The sequence below is a fragment of the Lithobates pipiens genome, unplaced genomic scaffold, assembly GCF_037356315.1.
Source record: "Lithobates pipiens isolate NorthernLeopardFrog02 unplaced genomic scaffold, aLitPip1_a1.2 Scaffold_8, whole genome shotgun sequence".
NCBI classification, from domain to species: Eukaryota; Metazoa; Chordata; class Amphibia; order Anura; family Ranidae; genus Lithobates; species Lithobates pipiens.
This window is the reverse complement of record NW_027507903.1, coordinates 665,625,725-665,637,568: the sequence shown is the minus strand read 5'-3', so window position 1 is coordinate 665,637,568 and position 11,844 is coordinate 665,625,725.

Here is an 11,844-nt window from a genome sequence, read left to right as displayed (position 1 = left end):
TCATGGGGATCGACTACTTGGGGATGATTTGGACAAATACATCAGAATGATTTCTAGGGGGAAGAGTACATTTTTGCCAGTCAAAAGAAAAGTATAAATGTCTTTCATTTAAGCGGACTCTTTCCCCTGGGCCAGGGGCATCTGCCTCTAGGCAGTGCCGATGGCCTCCACCGTCAGACTCTAGAGAAAAAGCCTCAAGGTCAGGCCCAGGCACAGAAAAAGACCTGGGGCTGGAAATCTGCAAAGCAGAATTCTAAAGCCTCATTATGAAGAGGCGCCCCCCCCCCCCCCTCGCCAGAGTGGGGGGAAGACTTCTGAAATACTCAGAAGTCTGGCAAGAGGAAATTCAGGACAGATGGGTCATCTTCACGGTGTCTCTAGGATACAAACTAGAATTTTGTTAGTTTCCACCGTCTTGTTTTCTGAGATCAAATGTTCCCAAAGATCAAGGGAAAAGGAAATCTCTGTTTCGGGCATTAGACCGATTACTGGCCCAGAGGATGATCATGCAGATCCCCACAGAAGAGCAAGGTTTGAGATTTTATTCAAAGCTCTTTACGGTACCAAAACCGAATGGAGACGTCAGACCCATTTTATATCTAAAGAATCAAAATCAATTCCTGAAGATCTGCTCCTTTCACATGGAGTCAATCAGGTTAGTAGTTTCTATCCTACAAAGTGGAGAACTTCTAGCGTCTATCGACATCAGGGATGCATATCTGCATGTCCTTATATTTCTCGCTCACCAAAGGTTTCTGCGGTTCGAAGCAGAACCCTGGGTGTTCACAAAAGTGATGGCCCCACCTCTAGCCAGGTTAAGGGCACAGGGCATAACAGTCTTGGCATACCTAGATGATCTATTGCTAATAGATCAGTCGGTGGCTCGTTAGGAGCAAAGCCTGCGCATTACAACCAGTTACCTGGAAAATCTGGGTTGGATTCTCAACCTAGAGAAGACTTCCTTAACCACTTAACAACCGCCCTATAGCCGAATGACGGCTACAGGGCGGTTTCTTAACTCTGGGAGGCCTTCATATGACGTCCTCCCAGAATTCCGCTCTCGCGCGCCCCCTGGGGCGCGCACTCGAGAGCATCCGTGACCGCCGGGTCCATAGGACCCGGCGCATCACGGATCACGGTAAACGGCCGCTCATAGCGGGCGTTTACCACATGATCGCTCCTTTAAATGACGGAGTGATCACTTGTAAACAAACCGGCGTCATGTTATGACGCCGGTTCCTCCCTCCCCCTCTCTGTACCGATCGGAACAGCGGAGGGGGAAGAGATCGGTGTCAGCAGCGATGTGGGCTGCATCTGCAGTGCCCACATCGCTGCTCACCGAAAATTAACCCCTCAATTCCTTGCCAATACTCTGCAATACCCTGCCATTACTCTGCATTACTCTGCAATACCCTGCAACACCCTGCATTACTCTGCAATACTCTGCATTACTCTGCAATACTCTGCAATACTCTGCAATACTCTGCATTACTCTGCAACACTCTGCAATACTCTGCAATACCCTGCAATACCCTGCAATACTCTGAAATACTCTGCAATACCCTGCAATACCCTGCAATACTCTGCAATACCCTGCAACACTCTGCAACACTCTGCAATACCCTGCAACGCTCTGCAACACCCGCCAATACCCTGCAACACTCTGCAATGCTCTACAACACTCTGCAATGCTCTGCAACACCCACCAATACCCTGCAACACACTGCAATGCTCTGCAACACCCGCCAATACCGTGCAACACTCTGCAATGCTCTGCAACACCCTCCAATATCCTGCAATGCTCTGCAACGCAATACTCTGCAATGCCATACTCTGAGATACCCAGCCATACTCTGAGATACCCAGCCATACCCAGCCATAGACACCCCCCCTCCCCCCCCCCCTCCGGTGCTTCTACCGACTCGCCAATACAATCAAATCCAGAATCTTTTTTTTTTTTTTTTTCAGGCTTCCCAGCTTAGAGGTGAGATGCGGGGTCTTATTGACTCCACATCTCACTGTACAGAGGACCTCTCATGCCATATTCCTATTACAAGGGATGTTTACATTCCTTGTAATAGGAATAAAAGTGATCAAAAAATTTATTTTTGGGGAAAAAAATGTCAAACTAAAATAAATAAAGTAAAATGAACAATAAACATTTTTTTTTTTTTAAAAGTGCCCCTGTCCCCATGTGCTCGCATGCAGAAGCGAATGCATACGTAAGTCCCGCTCACATATGAAAACGGTGTTCAAACCACACATGTGAGGTATCGCTGCGAACGTTAGAGCGAGAGCAATAATTCTAGCCCTAGACCTCCTCTGTAACTCAAAACATAACCAGTAAAAAAAAATGTAATCGTCGCCTATGGGGATTTTTAAGTAGCGACGTTTGGCGCCATTCCATGAGCCTGTGCAATTTTGAAGAGTGACATGTTAGGTATCTATTTACTCAGCATAACTTCATCTTTCACATTATGCAAAAATTGAGCTAACTTTACTGTGTTTTTTTTTTTTTTAAGCACAAAACTGTTTTTTTTTCCAAAAAAAAGCATTTGAAAAATTGCTGCGCAAATACCGTGCGAGAGCAACAACCACCATTGTATTCTCCAGGGTGTTTGCTAAAAAAACATATATAATGTTTTGGGATTCTATGTAATTTTCTAGCAAATAAATTATGATTTTTACATGTAGGAGAGAAATGTCAGAATTGGCCTGGGTGCTCCAGAACGCCTGATGGCGCTCCCTGAATGTTGGGCCTCTGTATGTGGACACACTTTGTAAAAGTCTCACACATGTGGTATCGCTGTACTCGGGAGTAATAGCAGAATGTGTTTTGGGGTGTAATTTGTGGGATGCATATGCTGTGTGTGAGAAATAACCTGATAATATGACAATTTTGTGGGAAAAAAAAAAGAAAAAAAGTAAAAAAAATCTTGATTTTGCAAAGAATTGTGGGAAAAAATAACAACTTCAAAAAACTCATCATGCCTCTTACTAAATACCTTGGAATGTCTTCTTTCCAAAAAGGGGTCATTTGGGGGGTATTTGTACTTTTCTGGCATGTTAGGGTCTCAAGAATTCAAATAGGCCGTCAGTACTTCATGTGTGATCAATTTTCAGATATTGGCACCATAGCTTGTGGACTCTATAACTTTCACAAAGACCAAATAATATCCACCAATTTGTACTTATTTTTACCAAAGATATATAGTAGTATAAATTTTGGCCAAAATGTATGAAGAAAAAATGACTAATCTGCTAAATTTTATAACAGAAACAAAGAAAAATTCATTTTTTTACAGAATTTTCTGTATTTTTTCTTTTATAGCACAAAAAATAAAAAACCCAGCGGTGATTAAATACCACCAAAAGAAAGCTCCATTTGTGTGAAAAAAAGGACAAAAATTTCATATAGGTCCAGTGTTGCATGACTGAGTAATTGTCATTCAAAATGTGAGAGCACTGAAAGCTGAAAATTGGTCTGGTTATTAAGGGTGTTTAAGTGCCCAGTGGTCAAGTGGTTAAAACCGCAAAAAAACCTGGAATATTTGGGCCTGATCATAGACACAGCCCAGAAAAAGGTGTTCTTGGCAAAAATCAACTCCATAAGAAAGCTGGTGCAGATGGTCAGGTCGAAAAGAGATCCCTCCATTCGCCTTTGTATGAGGTTGTTAGGAAAGATGGTGGCTTCATTCGAAGTGGTTCCCTATGCCCAGTTATATTAGAGAATGTTGCAAAATAGTATCCTGTCTGCTTGGAACAAAACGATTCAAGCTTTAGACTTGCCAATGCGGCTATCCCCAAAGATGTCCCAAAGCCTCAGTTGGTGGTTACTAACCCAGAGTCTGCTGAAAGGAAAATCCTTCAGACCAGTTATCTGGAAAGTGGTAACGAGAGATACCAGCCTTTCAGGCAACAGTGCTCAAGAACCGAAAGAGCCTTGTCCATCAACATCCTAGAGATTTGGGCAGTGCGTCTGGCTCTGAAGGCCTGGACTTTCAAGTTGCGGGGTTGTCCTGTCAGGATCCAATCTGACAATGCCACAGCTGTGGCCTATATCAATCACCAATGGGGCACAAAGAGTTCCGCAGCACAGACAGAGGTGAACTATATTCTAACTTGGACAGAAAGGAATGTTGTCAGTCTTCATTCCGGGAGTAGAGAATTGGCAGGCGGTCTACTTGAGTCGCCAGCAGTTATTCCTGGGGGAATGGTCCGTTTACCTTTACCTCAACATTTTTTGGGTTCTTTGCCAAAGATGGGGGACTCCAGACGTAGATCTTCTGGTGTCCAGATTCAACATGAACTTGGTCAACTTTGTGTCCAGGACAAGGGATCCACTCTCATGCATTGGTAACCCTGTGGGATCAGTTCTCACTGATTTATGCATTCCCCACTATTCAGTTGCTGCCACAACTTCTTTGCAGGATCAAGCTATTAAAGTTTGCTATTAAAGTTTGCTATTAAAACACTGGAGCATGAAGGCCCCCATTTGCACTAAACTGGAAGTGGTGTGGTGGCCTGGCTCCTGCTCATCATCCAGGATAATGTCGTCCTCTTCATTCTCCTCTCCCCATCCACGCACAACAGGGATCCCAGAAAGGTTTAAAGCATGCTCTTCTTGCTCCTCCTCATCCGCCCCGGCACCATCCTCCTCTGACTCCTCTTCAGACTCCTGTTGTTGACTTGTCTCAGATAGAGTAGCCCCCCTGGGAATTCATCCAGCATTGCAACTTCCTCATCTTCCCGCTCCTGCTCCTCCACAGCTTGATCAATGACACGACACAATGCACGTTCCATAAAGAAGGCATAAGGTACCATGTCACTGATGGCGCCATGGCTGCGACTGACCAGTTTGGTGATCTCCTCAAATGGGCGCAGAAGTCTGCATGCGTCGCGCATGAGCAGCCACTGGTGCGATGAAAAAAACCCCAGCTCCCAAGAAACTGTTCTGCCGCAGAGTTCATACAGGTAGACGTTAACTGCACGTTTCTGCTGGAGCAGCCTATCAAGCATATAGAAGGTTGAGTTCCATCGCGTCGGGCAATCGCAAATAAGACATCTGACCGGCAGATTGTGTCGCTGCTGAATGTCAGCAAGGCGAGCCATGGCCGTGTAGGATCTTCTGAAATGGGCCAAGATTTTCCTTGCCTGCCGCAAGCTGCCCTGGACCCCAGGGTATTTGACAACGAATCGCTGCACGACCAAGTTTAAGACGTGTGCCATGCATGGCACGTGCGTGATTTTGCCCTGTTTCAATGCGCTAAGCAGATTGGCACCGTTGTCACACACCACTTTACCAACTGTCAAATTGAGCGGTGTTAGTCACTGATCTGCCTGTGAACGCAAAGCTGAAAGGAGTGCCAGGCCAGTGTGGCTCTTGGCTTCCAGGCACAACAGACGCAGCACGGCACGGCAACGTCTCACCTGGCATGTTGAATAGGTTCTGGGGAGCTTGGGTGGTGCAGCGGAAGAGACGCTAGCAGCGGAAAAGGAGGAGTCAGCCGAGGAGGATGGAGTAGGAGGAGGAGAAGAAGGGCCAGGCCTGCATGCAATCCGTGGTGGTAAAACCAAATCTACACGGGTGCCACGGGTTACATGCTTGACGGCCGTCAGAAGGTTCACCCAGTGGGCAGTAAAAGTGATATACCTTCCCTGCCCGTGTTTGCTAGACCACGTGTCTGTGGTCAGATGTATCTTGGCAACGACACTGTTTGCCAGAGATACATTCACTTGCCGCTGAACATGGCCATATAGCTCTGGGATGCCCTTCTGTGAGAAATACTTCCTTCCTGGGACCTTCCATTGTGCTGTTCCAAAGGCCACAAATTTGCGAAAGGCCTCCAAGTCCACCAGTTTATATGGCAGTAGTTGGCGGGCTATGAGTTCTGACAAGCCAGCCATCAACCGTTGTGCAAGAGAATTATCCGGCGTCATCATTTTTTAACGCTCGAACATTAGCCTCACGGAAGCCTGCCTTTTTGCAGAAAAACGTGAGCTTGGCGTGATGGAAGGTGGAGTGGAGGACAATTGTGAGGAGAGAGGAGAAGGAGAAGTAGAAGACGAGGCTGAACGGTGAGAGCCTGGAGTGTGGCTTTGTGTGTTCCGTTGCTCCCACTGGGCTCGGTGATGGCTGCTCATGTGCCTTCTTAAGGCGGTCGTCCCTAGGTGAGTGTTGGGCTTACCGCGACTAATGCGTTGACTGCAAAGATTGCAGATGGCAACGCAATTGTCAGCAGCGGACACGTTAAAAAAAGCCCACACTGCGGAGCCATGTGCCGGTGTCCTGGGAGCGCCAGATGTGACCGTACATGGTCAATGACTCGCTCCTGATACATTTGCAGTCTGCTTTGTCCCTCCTGTGCAATGTAAGTTATTCCTGCTTCTCCTCCCTATCTGCTGGTCCATATCTCCCTCTGAACTCCCCTCCTCTTCCTCTCTTGTGGGCACCCACGTGACATCACTAGACACGTCATCATCAACGTCACCTTCCCCACCGCTATAAGTAGAGATCTCGGAGTAGGCAGCAACACCGGGGACCAACCTCCTCCTTGGGCTGATCTGGGTACTGTCGTCAGACTGCTGAGTAGCGGTTGTTGCTACCTCCTCTTCCTGATCCAATACCAAGAGGGGCTGCGCATCAGAAATGTCTTGATATGGATCGGAAAATAATTCCTGTGACTCAAGAGGAAGGTATGTGGTGGTGGTGGTGTTGTTGGTGGTAGTGTCTTTGGGGGTGCACATAGCAGAGAGTGAAGAAGAGGGTGCAGATTGAGAGGATGAGGAGGGTGCAGAAGAGTAAGGCTGAGTGAGCCACTCAACTAAGTCTGGTGCGTCCTTTAAATGAATTGAACGCACCTTCTGCAACTTCCCACTTTGGCTCAAGCCTGTTGCTCCTGCCCTACCCCTACCACCCCTGCGGAAGGGCCTGCCTCTTCCTCTGCCTGTCATTTTTTAAATGAACATGTGACAAAACTCTCAGTCCCTATACTGATGAAGGACTGCTGCAGTATAGGGCAGCGGTCAGCAGTAGTGCACCTCAACCCTATGTATTGTGGACCGATACCAGTCCTTACGGAATAGCAGACTGTACCTCACTCAACCCTATGTACTGTAGCACCCTAGACAGACCAAGTTACCAGTCCTTATAAAGACCTTTGTGGAACAAGTAGGTTGTGACTGATTAGCAGACTGCAGCAGAAGGGCAGCAGTCAAGTATAATATTCTTTCTATGTTTGGAAGAAAGAATATTATACGTGTAAAAGCCTATTACCATACCAGTCCTGAAAAGAACCTTTGTGGACCTAATATAGTAACAGCTACTGATTAAACTGACCCTCACTGCCTGTCCCTATATAAACTGACAAAACAGAGGCTGCTGGAACAATAACTTGAATAGCACTTTTGTGGACCTGATAGTAACAGCTAATGATTAAACTGACTGTCCCTGCAGCACACACCGTCCTGTCCCTTTCTCTAAACTCACAAAAGACACTCAGGCTGCTGCAGCAATCACTAGCACAGCACTGCCTCAAACCTATATCCTGAACTACACCTAACACCTATACCAGTCCTGAAAAGAACTTTTGTGTACCAAATAGCTGGCGATTTGGGTCACTGCAATCTCTCCCTGCTCCACACAGCAACCTCTCCCTATAGTGACAGAAGAAAGAATGTAAAATGTCCGCCGGATCGGGTCTATTTATAAGTTAGGGGGAATGTCCAAGTGTCCATGTGCTGTAATGTCTCAATTGGCTGTCCTGTACCCCATGATGGATGTGTCATCATATGTCAAAGTTCTTTTACACAGTAAACACGGAAGTCCGCCGGGAGAACGGCGGCAATAGTCCGCCGATTGGGCGGACCACGAACAGCCGAAATTCGCCGCGAAACGACCGCCGGGCGAACCGTTCGGCCATCACTACTTCTGACAAGGAAATTGGTGTTCTTGGTTGCTATATTCTTAGCAAGGAGGGTTTCGGAATTGGCTGCTCTTTCTTGTAAAGAACCATACTTGATTATTCATGAGGACAGAGTGGTGTTGCGCCTTTGTCCAGATTTTGTGCCAAAAGTGGTCTCAGGTTTTCACCTGAGCCAAGATATTGTCCTGCCATCGTTTTTTTCCAAAACCATGTTCCAGGGAAGAGAAGTCACTACATTGTCTTGATGTGGTGAGAGCGGTCAAAGTCTATTTAAAGACGACTGCTCAGATTCAGAAGACTGATGTCTTATTTGTACTGCCAGAGGGTCCTAAGAAAGGACAGGCAGCGTCAAAATCCACTGTCCCTAACTGGATTTGGCAAGTTATAATTCAGACTTATAATTTAAGGGGTAAGATTCCACCTTTTCAAAGCCAAAGCGCACTCTACCAGGATGGTTAGTGCTTCTTGGGCAGTGCATCACCAAGCCTCCATGGCTCAGGTCTGCTCAGGACCACAACTTGGTCTTCAGTACATACATTCACCAAGTTTTATCAGGTGGATGTAAGAAGGCATGAGGATATCACCTTTGGGCGCAGTGTGCTGCAGGTAGCAGTATAGATCCTCAAGTCTGAGGGTGCCCTATGGGTTGTCTCTCCCTCCCCTCAAATAACATTGCTATGGGACCTCCCAGATAGTAATTACTATGGTGCTCTGTGTCCCATGATGTACAATAAAGGAAATAGTATTTTTATAACAGCTTACCTGTAAAATCCTTTTCTTGGAGTACATCATGGGACACAGAGGTCCTTCCCCTCTTTCTGGGGTTTAAGTATATTGCTTTGCTACAAAAACTGAGGTACTCCTGTTAGTAGAAGGAGTTATATAGGGAGAACTTCCTGTATTGGGTATACCAGTGTCCATCACCTGAAGGTGCCTATATACCCACACTACATAGTAATTACTATGGTGCTCTGTGTCCCGTGATGTACTCCAAGAAAAGGATTTTAAGCTGTGTAATTTTTACTTTTTGTTATAAAACATTTCCAATAAAAAGATTTTAAAAATCAAATTTCTTCATCAATTTAGGCTAATATGTATTCTGCTACATGATTTTGGTAAAAAAAAAAAAAAAATCTCAATAAGTGCGAATTGATTAGTTTGCAGAAATGTTAAAGTGTCTACAAACTATGGGGTATATCGGGGTAGGCAACCCCCAGCAAATGTATCCTACGCATACATAGTACGTCACTTCAGCTGATATCCCGATCAGCTGGCGTGATGTATCGACTGGGCATGCTCAGTTTGTCGGATGCATTTTCCGATGAGAGGCAAGCCACGGAGAGAGAGAGAATCTAAATGTAAGATTCTGCCTCGCTCTCCACGCATATATTTAAATCCTCTATAGGTCCCATTTAATACAAACCTAAAGTGAATGTTGTGTGTGACTGAGCCGGCTGTGTAACTGTATGTTGTGTGATATGTTTGTGATGTAAATGAGAAATAGAAATGGAGAATTGCGATTTTTTACCTTTGTATGGGACCAAGACACACGTCCCCCATAAGTGTAAAAATATGTTTAAAGGGTTTGGTTTTAAGTTGAAATGCCTGTCGCATATCCAAGCGGCCACCATGCATTGTTGTCCCATTACAATAGGAGCTGTTTACACTCTGCGGGGGGTCTTGGTGGTTCTAGGAAGCCAGCATGGGGGGAGCTCTGTTGACTTTCTAACTCTCAGAGCCAAATATTGTGTTGTACTTGGGACAAAATTGTATGGTTAAGAAGTTTTATTTCATGTTTTATGTAACTTTGGCATTTATGGATATATTACATAGTTACAGTTGCAATAAAAAGTATGTGAACCCTTTTGGAATGATATGGATTTCTGCACAAATTGGTCACAAAATGTGATCTGAGTCACAACAATAGACAATCAGAGTCTGCTTAAACTAATAACACACAAAGAATTAAATGTTACCATGTTTTTATTGATCACACCATGTAAACATTCACAGTGCAGGTGGAAAAAGTATGTGAACCCTTGGATTCAATAACTGGTTGAACCTCCTTTGGCAGCAATAACTTCAACCAAACATTTCCTGTAGTTGCAGATCAGACGTGCACAACGGTCAGGAGTAATTCTCTTCTCTTTACAGAACTGTTTCAGCTCAGCAATATTCTTGGGATGTCTGGTGTGAATCGCTTTCTTGAGGCCATGCCACAGCATGGTCAGGACTCTGGCTGGGCCACTCCAGAAGGCGTATTTTCTTCTGTTTAAGCCATTCTGTTGTTGATTTACTTCTATGCTTTGGGTCGTTGTCCTGTTGCAACACCCATCTTCTGTTGAGCTTCAGCTGGTGGACAGATGGCCTTAAGTTCTCCTGCAAAATGTCTTGATAAACTTGGGAATTCATTTTTCCTTCGATGATAGCAATCCATCCAGGCCCTGACGCAGCAAAGCAGCCCCAAACCATGATGCCCCCACCACCATACTTCACAGTTGGGATGAGGTTTTGATGTTGGTGTGCTGTGCCTCTTTTTCTCCACACATAGTGTTGTGTGTTTCTTCCAAACAACTCAACTTTGGTTTCATCTGTCCACAGAATATTTTGCCAGTACTGCTGTAGAACATCCAGGTGCTCTTGTGCAAACTGTAAACGTGCAGCAATGTTTTTTTTTGGACAGCAGTGTCTTCCTCTGTGGTATCCTCCCATGAAATCCATTCTTGTTTAGTGTTTTACATATCGTAGATTTGCTAACAGGGATGTTAGCATATACCAGATACTTTGGTAAGTCTTTAGCTGACACTCTAGGATTCTTCTTCACCTCATTGAGCAGTCTGCGCTGTGCTCTTGCAGTCATCTTTACAGGACGCCCACTCCTAGGGAGAGGAGCAGCAGAGCTGAACTTTCTCCATTTATAGACAATTTGTCTTACCGTGGACTGATGAACAGCAAGGCTTTTGGAGATACTTTTATAACAGTTTCCAGCTTTATGCACGTCAACAGTTCTTAATTGTAGGTCTTCTGAGATCTCTTTTGTGCATGGCATCACTCATATCAGGCAATGCTTCTTGTGAAAAGCAAACCTAGAACTGGTGTGTGTTTGTTATAGGGCAGGGCAGCTGTAACCAACACCTCCAATCTCATTGATTGGACTCCAGTTGGCTGACACCTCACTCCAATTAGCTCTTGGAGATGTCATTAGTCTAGGGCATTGATTCTCAACCAGGATTCCTCCAGAGGTTGCTAGGGGTTCCTTCAGCATTGGGCCATTTCTGCCTCTTAGATAAGTTCCCACTGACACCATTGGTCTTTTTAGCTCTCTGTAAGGAGGTAATTATTCCCAATGACCACAAGTGTGAGGACCATTCTTCCCACCGACTGTCACACTAATGTATCATGAGTTGTAGATTTCTCATTTTTAGCAGGGGTTCCCTGAGACCGGAGAACTATTTCAAGGGTTCCTCTGTGTTGAAAAGGTTGAGAAAGGCTGGTCTATGGGTTCACATACTTTTTCCACCTGCACTGTGAATGTTTACATGGTGTGTTCAATAAAAACATGGTAACATTTAATTCTTTGTGTGTTATTAGTTTAAGCAGACTGTGATTGTCTATTATTGTGACTTAAATGAAGATCAGATCACATTTTATGACCAATTAGTACAGAAATCCATATCATGCCAAAGGGGTTCACATATTTTTATTGCAACTGTACATGGTTGGTGGGGTTAAGTGGAGACACCAGTTCACCTAGTTCGATCGGAGTGAGTGTGGGATGTTTGTCTGCGTTTGTCCCTATCCCTGTGCATTGTGTCTCATTAAGATGCTCATATTTGTTTAACCACTTGCCGCCCGCCCTATAGGCAATTGACGGCGGCAAAGTGGTTTCATAATCCTGATCGGATGTCATATGATGTGA